Below are 15,197 nucleotides of genomic sequence, written 5' to 3'. Positions count from 1 at the left end.
CAACACAGAAAACTATAGAAGAGACCCTGACAGGAGAAAAACAACCAACCGTTACCAATGCTAATTTATAAGCGACATTATTACCCCTGCAAGAATCAATGTCCAGAATGCAGGAGATTATGATCAAGAACCACAGTGAGACTAGAGCCGATATTAGCGAACTGAAGGAAGAAATGGGTAAACTAAAAGCGGAGATGAGAGTAGACATACAGAAAGTTGAAGAAAAGGCTGGGACAATGCAATTGGCTATGAAAAGAACTGAAATAAAAATAAAAGAAATAGAGAAGAGGACGGAACGAGTGGAGAAGAACCTAGAAAGGACTGAGGAAGACTTTAAAAACGCAAACAGAGAAATGGAAGATTCCTTGGTCCAACTAGAGATGGACAGAGCAGCAGCATACCTAAGGTTCCAGAATGTGGAGGAATCCAAAAATGTAGAACTAGAGCAACTAATGGCAGGTCTGCTGGCTGAACTAGTAGAGAAAGAGAAAGATGACTTACTCAAAGAATTCGACGAAGTCTATAGGGTGAATACCAATTATGCAAGGTGTCACAACTGCCCAAGGGAGATACATATCCATTTTTCAAGAAGATGCATGAGAGACCTAATACTGAGAATGGCCAGAGATGAGAGAATATTATATAAGGGCAAAGAGATCATTGTTCTTAAGCAAATTCCAAGAAAAGTGAGGGCCATAAGGCAAAAATATAAATTTTTAGCCAATTACTTAAATAAAAAAGACATTTCATTCAAATGGCTAATCCCAGAAGGGATGTTAATATCGTGGAAGGGAAGAAAAATTAAAATTGATTCAACAGAACAAGCACAAGACTTCCTAGAACAGCTAACAACCACGGAGGACCAACATGATGGGAGGAAATTCAAAGGAACATGCAGGAAGACCGTAACCGCCATAGGAACCAAGAAGAAAGACCCATCCAAATCCAAGGGAAAGACAACTTACAACAGGAAAGAGAAGAAACAACCCTATATCAACCACAAAAAGAGAGCCATATAGTTACAAGACAAAAAGCGAAGCAGACTTACCGTATTTCCCCATGTATAAGCACCCCCTTTGTATAAGCCACCCCCCCAATTTTTGGACTGTGAAGTTTTGAAAAAAATATTTTATTAGAGAAACAAGTTATGAAGAAAGAAAATTTACAAAGAAACAAAATTCGACGTCTAGATCTACAACTTCGGTCATGACGCCGAAAGCGGTGCGGGCGACGCTAGCAATCTACGCATCGGAACGAGAGTAGGAACGAAGCATTCAGGCCGATGCCTAGCGTATGCATTTCTATCGCGTACTCGCACTCGTAATCGTATCATCACGTACAATTTTTACAAAAAAGTATAGCATACTGCTGGAAAAACAGTTTATTCCTACTTTATTATTTTATGCATTTTTCACGTATAAAAAGTGTACCTGCTTTGTATATGCCACCCCCCAACTTTTTGGGCTTGAAAATTTTGGAAAAAAGGGGTGGCTTATACATGGGGAAATACGGTAGGTAATGGAGGAAGGAAGGAAAATTCTTTCCATCAATATAAATGGTGTAAATTCAAGACCCAAAAGGAAAAGGATTCTAACCAAACTAATAAAACAAAAGGTTGATATAATTTGCATACAAGAAACACACATTAGGAAAAATGACGAGAAATTTTTAGATTGTCCGAAACTGGGAAAATTATTCACAGCACCAGCAGATAAGCACAAAAAGAAAGGTATTACAATATATGTGAGAGATGACTTAAAAGCGGAGCTAATTTGGGCGGACCCTGAAGGAAGAACTCTGGTAGTACAAATTTCAATTAATTGTATTACAATATACAAAATTTTGAATCCCACCACTGATTCCCACCCCACTCCAGGGGAAGGATATGGCAAAATCTCCATTCCCACCCTACTTCAGGGGAAGGATACTGTAAAATCTCCATTCCAACCCCACTCCAGGGGAAGGTTTCTGCGAAATCCCATTCCCTCCCCACCCCACTAACCTGCTTTCCAGCTCCATTCTCCTGTGCAGGGCAACAAAAGAAGACCCAGCAAATCAGCTGGGACTTGGGAGGCAGAGAAAAGAGGGAGGCAGGGCCAGTCAGAGGTGGTATTTGCCGGTTCTCCAAACTACTCAAAATTTCCGCTACTGGTTCTCCAGAACTGGTCAGAACCTGCTGAATACCACCTCTGCCACTGACCCTTTTCAGTTCTGCCTGCTCTGCTTAGCATATTGTCACTGATTTATCACAATACCTTTCTCTTCTGTCCTTCAGATTCCAGGGAAGAATTGGGAAAGTTTCTTCTTAGAGGCATGCTTTTGTAGTCTCCATTGCTTGATAAACAGTGGTTAAAATATGCACACCCCCTATCTTCAGAAGAGGTTGGTTAGGTTGCATTTTTTAAATTATTTTGAGGCAAGGGACAAAAACAATTTACTACATTTTCCCCCTTGAGATGGGGAGATGGGAAGTGAAAAGACGAGATAGCAATCTTCTCAGTTTCTCCTTGAAAGCGTTTATGACTTTGATAAATAGCTTAGATACGTACACACAAAAACCATTTTCTTTGGACTGATTTGTTATTGCACAATGAACTCTATACATGACAGAGCAGACCTTTACCCTCCTTTGCTAATATGTCACTCCAACTCAAGGTCCAAGAGCAGCCAGATAGATAATCATCCTGTGATGCATCATTTCTGATATTCTTTCTATTCATTTGAAGGAAATAATTTCCAGCCTTTATTGGTTGACTTTTTGGTCATAACTCTTTCTTCTCTTGTGAACATAAGCACAAAGCTTATGCGATATTGTTAGGAATGATAGTCACCTAACAGTTGGATTGGAAATATATAAACCAGGATAGTAATTTAATACTGTATCTTTAAGAGAATGCTGTAAGTGTGATTGGCTGAGGTTCCTCCAACGGTCATAAGATGGAGCCAGAAACCTGGTTTCTTTCTCCTTGCATTTCCTGTTTTGCCGTATTGCCTGATCGTTGTTCTGCTTGGATTGCTGTGAGTCTTGCAACTGTAAGCAAACTCCATTTACTGAACTTTGATTATGATACTTGACTTCCTTTTTGGATTATCCCTGGACTAACTGCTTTAACCATGCATGATTTGGACTATTGGACTTGGTTTACCCATTGACTGTAAGTAAAACCTACATTTTACTATTCAGTGTATCTGTATGCTGATCGTGTGTTGTTCAACATCACTCTCACTATGTTTCCCTGAGTGCACTCATTCTCCTAACGGGGAATACCTCAACACTGGTTATGGGCCAAAACATACCAGACTCAGATAATTGAGAGTTAATGTGGATACACAGTACCGTATACAGACAGCTGTTTACTGTTTAATTGTGGGTTACTGTCCTGGTAAAGATGGCACAAGACCCGTCAACAAGTCTATCACTGATAACCTGGTTGGATGGAACAAACTATGTTTCCTAGTCTATGAAGTGCAGTCTACTTCTGCATAGGGAAGGGTTATGGGCTGCAGTTCAGGATCCACCGGATGTAAATGCTTGGGATCCAAATAATGAGGATGATGCCAAAAAGTTAGCTGACTTTAAACGGAATAACAAACGAGCTCTTTGTATAATTGGACTAACACTGAGTGAACAGCAGCTAGTCCATATTCATGGAGAAGAGTCTGCTGCTAGGTATTGGGAGAATTTGAAGAGGATTTATGTTCATGACAGTGTAGGTGCACACATACATCTTACACATAAACTGTTTAGAGCACGTCTTCTGAAAGGTGGAGATATGTTAGCTCATTTGAACTTTATGAAAAGAACTTTTAAAGAGCTACATGAGAAGGAAATGATTTTTTCAGAGCTACATCAAGTTTACATTATTCTTTCCTCATTGGATGAAAATTATGATGATTATGTATCTTCACTGGAAGTCCTGACCAGAAATGAACTGACATTGACTGACATTACCAGACGATTGTTAGAAGAGGCAAGAAGAAGGCTGGATAGAAACCAACTGAGAGAGAAACAACCACAAGAAGAAAATTTGTTTTCAACTGCCTATACTGTTAGGAAATGTTTTTCTTGTGGGGCTATGGGACATACAGCTAGATTCTGTAAGAAGGGAAGATGACAGAATACTGGTAATCACCAGAAGGCTAAGAAAAATGTTAATTTAGCTACGTCTAGCAATTCAACTGTAAAACATGATTTGTGGGTAGTTGATAGTGGAGTATCACAGTGCATTACTAGAAATAGAGAAAGGTTTGTAAAGATGTCCACAATTAAGCAACATGTATCATTGGCAAATGAATGGAAGATAAAAGCTTCTGGTGAAGGTACTGCATATTGTTCATGTGTAAATGAGCATTTATCTATGTTATATGTACCTAAACTGAAATTTAATTTGTTATCAGTAAGGGCTTTAGTTAATATTGGTTATGTAGTAACCTTTAGGAGAGATAACTGTATAATAGAGAAAGAGGGTAAAAGTACTGCTACTTTAGAGAATGATTTATATGTAATACATGATGACCAGTTGCAGATGGCTAACTCAGTTGTTAAGCCACATGATGAATGTATACATTTACTGCATAGATGTCTGGGGCACATTAATTTAATTAATAAATTAATTAAAATTAAAACCCTGTAGCAAGTACTTAAACTGTAATGCCTGTAATCAGGAGAAAAGCAAGGTTACTCCAGCAAACAAACTGAATGGGTTTAAGAGCAAAGAACTTTTAGAGGTTGCTTTCGCTGACATAATTGGTCCTAAGAAACCCAGTTTGGGAGGTGCCTGCTATGTTTTGGGTATAATGGATCATTACTCCCAGTACAGTTTTGGCTATCTAATGAAAAACAAAACAGAAACGTTCCAACATTTCTTTAACTGGCTAAGATTTGAAGAAAGGAAAATGAAATGTAAGGTAATTACTTTAGTTACAGATAACGGGACTGAGTTTATTAATAATAGATTCCAAACGATGTTGAAATTGGCTGGTATCGAGCATAAGTGTTCTGCACCTTACAGGCCAGAACATAATTCATTTATAGAACAAAGAGGGCAAACATTACAAGCCATGGCTCACACTATGTTATCTGATTCAGATTTGCCTGAAACACTGCGGGGTGAAGCCATAATGTGTAGCAACCATGTGTTAAACAATGTGGTGAGCACAACAACTGGTGAATTGCCATTCACTCATTGGCATGGCAAAAAAACAAATTTAAATTATCTACACACATTTAGAGCTTCAACATGGGTGCATATTCTCTCACAAGTAAGACTGAAAGGGCAACATAGAGCTAGGAAATTATTTTTTCTAGGTTACAAGGCCAACCATAGATCGTTTAGATTCTGGGCTCCAGGCACAGCTAATATTTACTGTAGTGCTAGTGCTAAATTTCTTGAGCACGTTGGGTAGCATAAACTAGAACAGGAATCCAACAATGATGTTATTATTGACACCCAAGTAGTCCCTAATGATGAGATCAATAGCCTCACAACTAAAGTCATGAAGAAACAGAAGCATTAGTTCATAGGTTAATGGAATTCATACAAAGGCAGAGGAGATAGTTGGCAACTGTGCAGTTTGTTTAGCCCACTCTAAGAGAACAGAACTAAGGCCACGTTCCTCCTCAGAACGTAAGGTGATGTACCCTTTGCAGATGATGCAATTGACTTTGACCCTGTGTTTCCTATTGTATTCCTGGCTATAAAAAGCTCACCTTTAAAAGAATTAAAAATATCTCCCTATGAAATTGTATATGGAGAGTCAAGACCTTTAGGCTTTGAACTGATCTTAATCCCAAAAGGTGTTTCATCCAGATTCATAGTTAAATTATGAGCTATACAATCTGTTCAACTAGAGCAGCCCCAGACCAAAGGGTGAGCCAGACTACATTGTAATCAAAACAGGCTACATCAGATTATACCACATAATCAGTTACAAGCAGGATATTGGATGTATCACAAAGTGTATCAGAAAAAAGACTGTCTCTCTCCAAGGTGAAAAGGCACAGTAGTGCAAATTTGACAGACTGACTTCATGGGTTCACCTCAGTCACCTCAGGTGCACTCCAGCTCCAGAAACTCCAGAAACAACCTGTAATGAAGACATTTTTCTAGTCTTTTGAAAAGTAAACAGACAAAACAAAAACAGTGAAGTTCTGACTAAGAAATTCTGAAGAGCTGTGAAGATACGTTTTAATAGATTTTTTCAGACAAGTAGTCGTCAGAGCAGTTTAACTGTGACATTTTGCTCCTGCAATTATTATTTAGCTTTTTAAATTGTCTTTCCTTTTTCTACTTGCTTGCAGCAAAGCAATGTTCTGCTAAAAACTGTATTCATGTTGGTAAGTGTGGTCTATCTGCAATTGTGAACACATAGGATAGAACAGCCACTGGGCCTGTCTACTACAAATAACTTTAGTTCACTCAATAATTTGTTTCTACACTTTTAAGGGAACAAATATACTTTATAGAAATACCAGAACCTTGATCACAAAGAGCAATCTTCTTGTATATTGAGATTATATCCACCAAGTACCAGTGGATAAACCAAACATTATACAGGTGCCAGCCATTGGCAGTTTTGCCAGCACACAATTTTTTGTTGTCACAGAGTTGAAAACTGCACACAGAACTAGGCACTTAACAAACACTCTGGTACTTAACAAAGATATAGTACTGCCTTTTTATAAATTCCAGCACAGGCCTGAAGAGATCCTTATGCTGTAGAGTTGTAATTGCAGGAATGTTCTTATCTTGGATGGCAAACCTCAGATAAGGAATGTTTACAAGCAATTACAACTCAGGCAAACAAAGTCACTAATGTAAAGGAGGATTAGAGAGAGGAAGTAAACATATGTTAGACTTTAACTAGAGATAATTAATTGTGTTAATTACTATTATGCTAAACAGTAATGAAAGTTAAGCAGAAACCAAAGTTAACCAATGTTGGAGGATTACTAAAAATGTGTATAAATGCAAGACTAGACTCCAATAAAGTTCATCATGATTCAGTTGATCATGATTAAACACCTCGACTGCCTCGTTATTACAACAAGTGGTGCATGAACAGTGACCTTCTTACTTCATCCAGCAAGGATTTGGTGCACCTTCAACCCTTTGTGGTTTCTTCAACCTTTTGGTTTCTGTAAGTATGGGGTCTTCGCTTTCTGAGGAACAAAGGAAGCATGTAGATGAATTAGGCTATTTGTTGAAGAAAAATAATACTGAGGTACCACAGAGAAATCTCTTAAGGCTGGTCCAGGTGTTTGCAGCTCAGTGCTTATGGTACCCAGAAAAGGGGTCTTTAAAATTAACTGATTGGGAACGTATAGGGAAAACATTGCATACTGAACCTCGAGCAAAAACAGAAGTTTTGCAGATGTGGCATTTATGTAGACATGCAACTGAAAAATTTGGTCACAATGAACTTTCTCTTTTAACACCTCTACCTTCACGTTGTACTAATGTTGTCATTTGTCCCCCTTTTTCACCTGAATATATGTCTTCAATTCCCTCAGCTCCTGCAGATACAGGGCAAAAGCCTCCTGACTCTATTGTTCAGTCTTCTTTTCAGAAAATGGTTGAGAACTGTAAAAGGGATGCCTCTGTCTCAGGAACAGAACTTGCAAAATTACTGTCTGTTTGTCCAGTACAATATTGTCCTGGTCAGGGGCCACAGCTTGGACTGCAAGTAGCAAACTGGGAGGGTCTGCCTTATCAGATCTTAAGAGAGTTAAAAAAAGGCAGTTACAGACTATGGGATTAGTGGTAATTTTACAAGAGGACTTGTAGAAGGAATAAAAAATGGTTATACAATGATCTCTGAAGGTTGGAAGCAAATATTACTTGACTCCTCCAGCAGTCTCTCTCTCTCTCTCTCTCTCTCTCTCACTCCTCCCAAGCCACAGCTGGTAGTGCTGGGATTGATTTAATCACTCAAGAGGAAATTGAGTTTAAATTTCCCTTGGAAGTTAAAATAGTTCCATCTCAATTTAAAGGTCCTCTTCCTTCAGGATTAGTTGGCTTAATTTTGCCTCGTTCTTCTGCTCACAAAAAGGGCTCTTTGTTGTGCCTGGGGTAATAGATTCAGATTACACTGGTATCATTATGATTCAGATTTAGGTGAATCTTCCTCAAGTTCTTCCTTGTAATTCTTCTGTTGTTCAATTGTTTCTTCTTCTATATGAAAATCCATCTCCTGGTATAGGTAATCATGGGGATGCAGGGTTTGGATCAACTTCTTTATCTGTAAGCTTACTTCATCAGCTGAACTCCTCTCTCTTCCTTAATAAACAACCATTTCAAGGGTTATTGGATACTGGAGCCGATGTTACTGTCATCTCCTCTTTACAGTGGCCAGTACAGTGGCCAAAAATGACAGTTTCTTCATTGTGGGGAATAGGAGGTTCTACAGCTGCTTGGCAGAGTGTTCAAGAAATTAATGTTACAACATCTGCTGGTAAGTCCTTTTTCCTACAACCATACATTCTAGATATTCATACTAATATTTGGGGGTGTGATATCCTTTCTCTTCTTAATGCTCATTTGATTCTTGATGATGGCTCTTCCTCTTAAATGGCTCTGTTCTACGCCGGTTTGGGTGGAACAATGGAACAATGGCCATTATCAACATTAGGTTCAAGAACAATTGGCTGCTGGTCATATAGAACCTTCTACTAGTCCTTGGAATACTCCTGTTTTTGTTATAAAAAAGAAAAATGGGAAATTTTGCCTCCTGCAGGATTTAAGAGAAATTAATAAATGTATCCAACCCATGGGTCCTTTACAATGTGGTCTACCAAATCCTAACTTAATTCCTAATTTTTATAAATTATTGGTACTTGATCTTAAAGACTGTTTTTTTACTATACCTTTGCAGCCTCAAGACAAAGAAAAATTTGCATTTACTGTTCAAGTTTTTAATAATAGCATGCCCACAAAATGATATCATTGGCGAGTGTTGCCTCAGGGAATGCTTAATTCTCCTACACTTTGTCAATATTTCGTGGATAATGCTCTTCAACCCTTTTGAAATAAATTTCCTTCCTATTTAGTCTATCATTATATGGATGATATATTGATAGCAGCCCCAGATTTTGATGAATCTAAGTTGTTAAAAGAGTTAATGGATATTGTGGCACAACAGGGATTGTATATAGCCTCAGACAAAATTCAAAAGGTAGAACCTTATACCTACTTAGGATATAGAATGTTGCACAATTTCTCCATTCCAATTCTTTCTGACTTACAAGTACAGAAATCATATACCTTAGTACAATGGCAAAAATTACATGGCATTATTAATTGGGCACGCCCATTCTTCTACATTACAACTGGTGATAGGTTGCCCTTATTTCAGTCTTTGAAGGGAGTACAATCACCAGGAGATCTAGTTGTATTAACTGATCTTCAAAGAACATGCCTTCAAGAAATATTGAATAAGCATTGATATGTGGATAGGATAACATCCTTAACAATAGGACTTTGTTTAGCTATTCTTCCCACTGCACCCTTACCCACGGGATGTCTTTATTCTAATGCCTCCCCACAAGTGGTCAACATTCATGAATGGATTAATTTGTCAGCTACTCCGCCTAGAAACATTTATCCTTATCAATCAGCATTAGAGGATTTGATTATTAAAGGTCATAAACGAGCCTTACATCTTACAGGACAGGATTTCATTAGCATAGCTTTCACTCGTACAAAAGTTGAACATGAGCATTTGATGATGATTTCAGAATCATATCAGATAGCCTTTTCTCAATATGTGGGAAACTTATTATATTCTTTACCCAAGAATCCTAGAATAGTGGTTACTACTACTTTAAATCCGGCCTTTTCTTCCATTTTTGTGCGAAATCCTATTTCTAAAGCTCTTACAGTTTTTACTGATGGATCACCTACAAGGGGTGTGGTTGTCTGGCAGATTCAAGAACAATGGTATTCTAAATTTACTGCCATGCAGACTTCAGTTCAACATGCTGAATTGGCTGCTGTGATTTTGGCTTTACAATTGTTCAATGACCAACCTATTAACTTGATCGTTGATACTCAATATGTGTATTTAACTATGCAATCTCTTCCTTTTTCTTATTGTGCTCTCTTTTTGGATAAGAATTTGTTATCCTTGTTTTTATCTTTAAAGAATAGTTTGGAAACTCGCTTGTATTCTTTGTATGTAGAACACATTCGGAGTCATATTCCCTTTACTAATGCCTTGACTGAAGGAAATTGGAAGACAGATGAATCCTTAAAGGATGTTGCATCTTTGTTTGTTGATCTTGTTGAGAGCCATTCTTATTTTCATCAAAATGCCAAATCACTTGCAAAGCAATTTAAAATTTCATTATCTCAAGCCCGGGATATTGTCCGTGCTTGTCCAGCTTGTCAGCAACTGGCAGTTCCCTTTCCAGTGGGTGTCAACCCACGAGGAACCCAAGCTAATCAAATTTGGCAAATGGATGTAACTCAGTTTTCAACCTTTAAGCCATACTGTTATCTTCATACGTCTATTGACACTCATTCACATTTCCTTTGGGTTACTGTTTCAAAACATGAACGTACTTCAGATGTTATTTCTCATTGCCTATCCTCTTTTGCTGTAATGGGTCGGCCTTCTCAGTTGAAAATTGACAGTGGCCCTGCTTATATTAGTAAGGAATTTCAAACCTTTTGTCAGAAATGGAATATTACTTTAGTGCATGGAATTCCTTACAACTCTCAGGGTCAAGCTATAGTTGAGTGAGCTCATTGTACTTTTAAGGCATTGCTTCAGAAACAATTACAAACTGAGTCTGGCCCTTACCATCTGCGAAAGATTCAAAATCTCATTGCTGTAGCATTATATACTTGGAATTATTTAACTTTTTAAGATTCTCTTGCAGACTCTCCTGTTAATTTGCATTTTCAAATTACTGAATCTTTAGCAAGGCCTTTGGTAAAGTATCACCAAGCTCCAGATCCAACATGGAAAGTCCCTACACCGCTGATCACCTGAGGTCACGATTATGCTGCCGTGGAAGATCCTTCTACTGGACAAGCAGTGTGAGTTCCAGCGTGCTGTGTTTGTCTGTATCATGGCATGGCATCAGGGCCTTCACAACCCAATTCCGGGTTTCAATCTTCATCTGAACACGGAAGTCTGTCTTCCAAGGTCAAAGCACCCACAACCCATCCTTGGGGCCAGGTTAAATCTACTACATATCAAGCTCAACAACAACTGCAACAGGCCTCATTACCTCAGACTCCTGAAAATCTTGCTGCTGTTTTTGCTATTATTACTGCTAATTCTGTTATAATTTTATTTTGTACTTTTTTATTTATGGTTAATGTTGTTTCTGCTCAAAATGACACTCCTGTGGTTCGTCTTAATCCTAATTTGTGGGTTCGTCATGCCCAATACATGTTTATGACCCATGGCACAAATATTACTTTATACTATGAGCCCACAATGGCATTTGGTCAAATTTCTTTTACCCCTAACTTGATCATGTCTTCTACATTTATTGTCTCACAACTGCAATCTATTTCACACTTTCTAAACCCCTATGCAATTGAATTCTGTCCGTTGGCGTTACTTGAAAGTTAGTCAATTTACAAGGGGTCTGGGTTTCTGTTGTCATGCTAAACACACTTGGCTTCATAATTGGTCTGATTATGATGCTGCTCAGCACATATTAAAAAAGCTGGGGAATTATAGTTATTGTTCTAACTACTATTGGTTGTCAGGTACCTTTAATTCTTCTTTGTATGGACTTAATATAGCTCCTGATATGTATCCTGACAATTTTCCTATTTTTAATGCCTCTGATCAATCTAATACAGGATCGATATTCACTGGTTGGCAGATTAAGGATCCTAATGTTTGGTTCTTTTTTGATAAATATGCCACTAATGTTCATCCTCAGAATTTTTCATTCTTTGAATAAAACTATTGAGGATGAGCTTGCCAATTTACAATCATACATTCAAAATAATATCCATGCTCAGTACTCACCTTTTGAGTGGCTAACCAATTGGCTCCCTGATTGGTCTTGGCTCAGACAGTTTTTCTTTTATGTTATAATTATTATTATTATTATTATACTAATTGTAACCTGTTGTTTTATTCAATATATTCCAAATTTATTCGCATTGTTTCATCCTGCTTCCCCTCTCTTACTCCTTTACAATTGCGATACGTTCATAAATCTTTGAATCCTCCATTTAAAATAAAAAACGAGGATATGTAGAGTTGTAATTGCAGGAATGTTCTTATCTTGGATGGCAAACCTCAGATAAGGAATGTTTACAAGCAATTACTACTCAGGCAAACAAAGTCACTAATGTAAAGAAGGATTAGAGAGAGGAAGTAAACATATGTTAGATTTTAACTAGAGATAATTAATTGTGTTAATTACTATTATGCTAAACAGTAACGAAAGTTAAGCAGAAACCAAAGTTAACCAATGTTGGAGGAGGATTACTAAAAATGTGTATAAATGCAAGACTAGACTCCAATAAAGTTCATCATGATTCAGTTGATCATGATCAAACACCTTGACTGCCTCGTTATTACAACATTATGCAATTAGCCATTTAACCTCAATTCATGCAGTAGCAGTTGTCCAAAACTACACTCATCACAACTCCACAGAAGTTATAAAAGGGCTCGCTACCTGACACTAGCTGTGATGACATAAGACATCTTAAATACCATAGATGCTTATGGGCTGATTCTCTGCATCATTGGCACAGCAGCCTTTGGCTTGTATTTATATAAAAGAATAAATAAGAATTCAAATGCTATAGTTCTCCTAAATCAGGAAGAGGAAAAGGTATAGTAAGAACAGCAATCTTCAGGAATTGAATAGCCAAGGGATAGACTTAGCATGGTGGCCTCATGTAAAGATACAATCTAGATATTATAAAGATGCTAAAACTTATGGCTTTTATAAAGCACAGACAGAATTGGATCAAATCTTAAAGGGACCGGAGGAAAAACTAATAAAAAAATTATATAATTATTTATTGACTATTAGAATGGAAGAGGAGCAAGTAAAAGAAACCATGATACAAGGACTACAAACTTTGGGTATTCTATACAATTGAACAAATGGCAAAAGTTGTGGGATAGAAACTATAAATTGACAATATCCACTGCATATAACGAAAACCCATACAAAATGTTTTATAGATGGCACTTCCCTTCAGCAAGATGAGCTAGAATGTTTAAGAATATGTCTGCCAAGTGTTGGAAAATGCAACCAAACCCTGGGCTGGTACTGCCACATATGGTGGACATGCCTGAAAGCAAACCAATATTGGACAAATACATACTTGGGTAGAAAAAATTATAAAGGAACATATAGCTTTAAAACTGGAAATATTTCTGTTGGACATTATACCAGAAAAATACAGTAAAAGGAATGTATATTTAATAGTACATGTGTAAACAGCGGCCAGAATTGGGTTTGTACAACATTGGAAGGGTGAGGAGGTCCCTATAGAAGAAAAGATAATAACAAAAATCTTAGAATGTGCAGAAATGAGTAAACTAACACTTGAAATTAAAGGAAGACAATGAATATTTTGAGATATGGGATCTGTTCTAGTGATAGTTAAATAAGAGAAACTGAAGTTAGAACTTCTAAAATCACAACAATAAGATTAATTTTACCATTAGGGTTGATTATTGTAAGTTATTAATTTTGATTAGTATTAATATGTATTAATATTAGGAGGAAAAAGCACTTCATTATGACATTATTACTAGAGAATATTATTATTATTACTATGATGAGTATTACTCAAAAAAATTGTAACCAGACAGCACACCGTTTATATGGATATTGAATAAGTTGCTCTTTCTATTTATATTAAAAATAAAATAAAATTTAAAATAAAACCAGCAATCTTGCAAAATACATTGGCCATTGAATTTGTGTTACTTAAAATGGCCCATAGCTCTGAGAAATGTGCTGTTTTAATCTAGTTTACAATTCCTTGTGAGAAAAAGTTATTGTGGAAGATTTAAGGGATTTGAAAAAGTGAATTACAGAACAAGCCCCGGAAATTGGGTTGCCTTGTAGTTACCTGGGACAAACTAGTAGCAAAATTTGTCTCAGGATATCTAGCTCTTTTGGTTGCCATTAGGTCTTTTCAGTAATTGTTTCCAAAAGAGTGTAGGGAAATAAATAATCCCTTTGAGTGCCATTGGCCCATATTTTTCTCTAAGCAGGAGCCGGTCATTAGTTAAAAAGATTCTTGTGCCCAGGCTTTTAACAATATATCTGTTTAATTAATGTTTTGACCTGGTCTTTCAGGCCTGACACTTATCTTATTAGAAGTTCACTGACAATTATAAAACAGTGAAAGGCAGACCCCTCTCCTTTTCTTTTTTTCTCCCTCATGAAATTGACTGAACTTGTATCACTTTTTCTGTCTAGTCCAAGAAACAGACAATTCGTCTCTTTTCCTTCTTCCCTTCCTTCCTTCCCCCTTCCCCTCAAAAATTCAGACCTGTTAGGGGCTTACTAATCAAGAGAAAACAAAAGACGAAATAAAGAAGAATTGAATTATTATGTATTTCTATAAAATAGTCCAATTTTTGTAGTTTTGCCATTTCAAATTTTCTTTCTTCCTAAACTAAAAATTTTCTTAAAATACAGATAAAAAGCAAGGGAGGAATTAATGAGACATATTAATCCGAAAACTACCACCACATAATTATCTATAGTGCTTCTTTTAGGCAGATGCAATCATCATTATCCTTTTCACGTGCTTTTATTGTACACTTTAAAAAAAGTAAAGACTCCTTCAATCTTATTCCAAAAGTTGCAATTACTATAAATTTCTCTGGAAAAATTGGTCTAATACTCAATACAGAAAAAGTCCAGAAAAACTGGATAGTAAAATAGTAGCTTCTTACGTATAATGCAGGCAGTTCTTCACAGGTATTTCTTACTTTAGCGGTTGAAGTCTTATCTGCGTGATGGCTGAAAAGTGGAAGTTACAAGTTGGTCTTTTGTTGATAATTTTGTGAGATGCTCAGGCTAAATCTCATCTGTACACAAGTCCCAAAAAAGTCAGCGAGGGGGTATATATTTGGAAAGTATAGGTGTGTCCCCCAAATGTTACCTAATCAATCTGCCAAAACGGTTCTGATCCTGTCATATTGTCATTACAGGTTCAGGAATGGCATGACCTCAAGTTACCTTA

The 15,197-nt window shown here is 37.0% G+C and overlaps 1 protein-coding gene across 2 annotated transcripts in view; it reads right to left on the bottom strand.

Annotated features, from left to right (window-relative positions):
• The window catches only part of LOC113440842 (acetylserotonin O-methyltransferase-like), a 30,270-nt gene extending 15,200 nt beyond the window's left edge, over window positions 1-15,070 (bottom strand). For both annotated transcript variants that reach the window (XM_087938490.1, XM_026707483.2), the window contains exon 1: window positions 14,908-15,070. The gene's annotated coding sequence lies outside the window, so the exon portion shown is untranslated. The remainder of the gene's footprint in view (window positions 1-14,907) is intronic.
• Between the last annotated feature and the right edge of the window lie 127 nt (window positions 15,071-15,197).

This window comes from Pseudonaja textilis, chromosome 8 (genome assembly GCF_049901715.1).
Source record: "Pseudonaja textilis isolate UNSWEBS1 chromosome 8, rPseTex1.2, whole genome shotgun sequence".
Lineage (NCBI taxonomy): Eukaryota > Metazoa > Chordata > Lepidosauria > Squamata > Elapidae > Pseudonaja > Pseudonaja textilis.
This window is presented reverse-complemented; position numbering and strand designations above follow the sequence as displayed.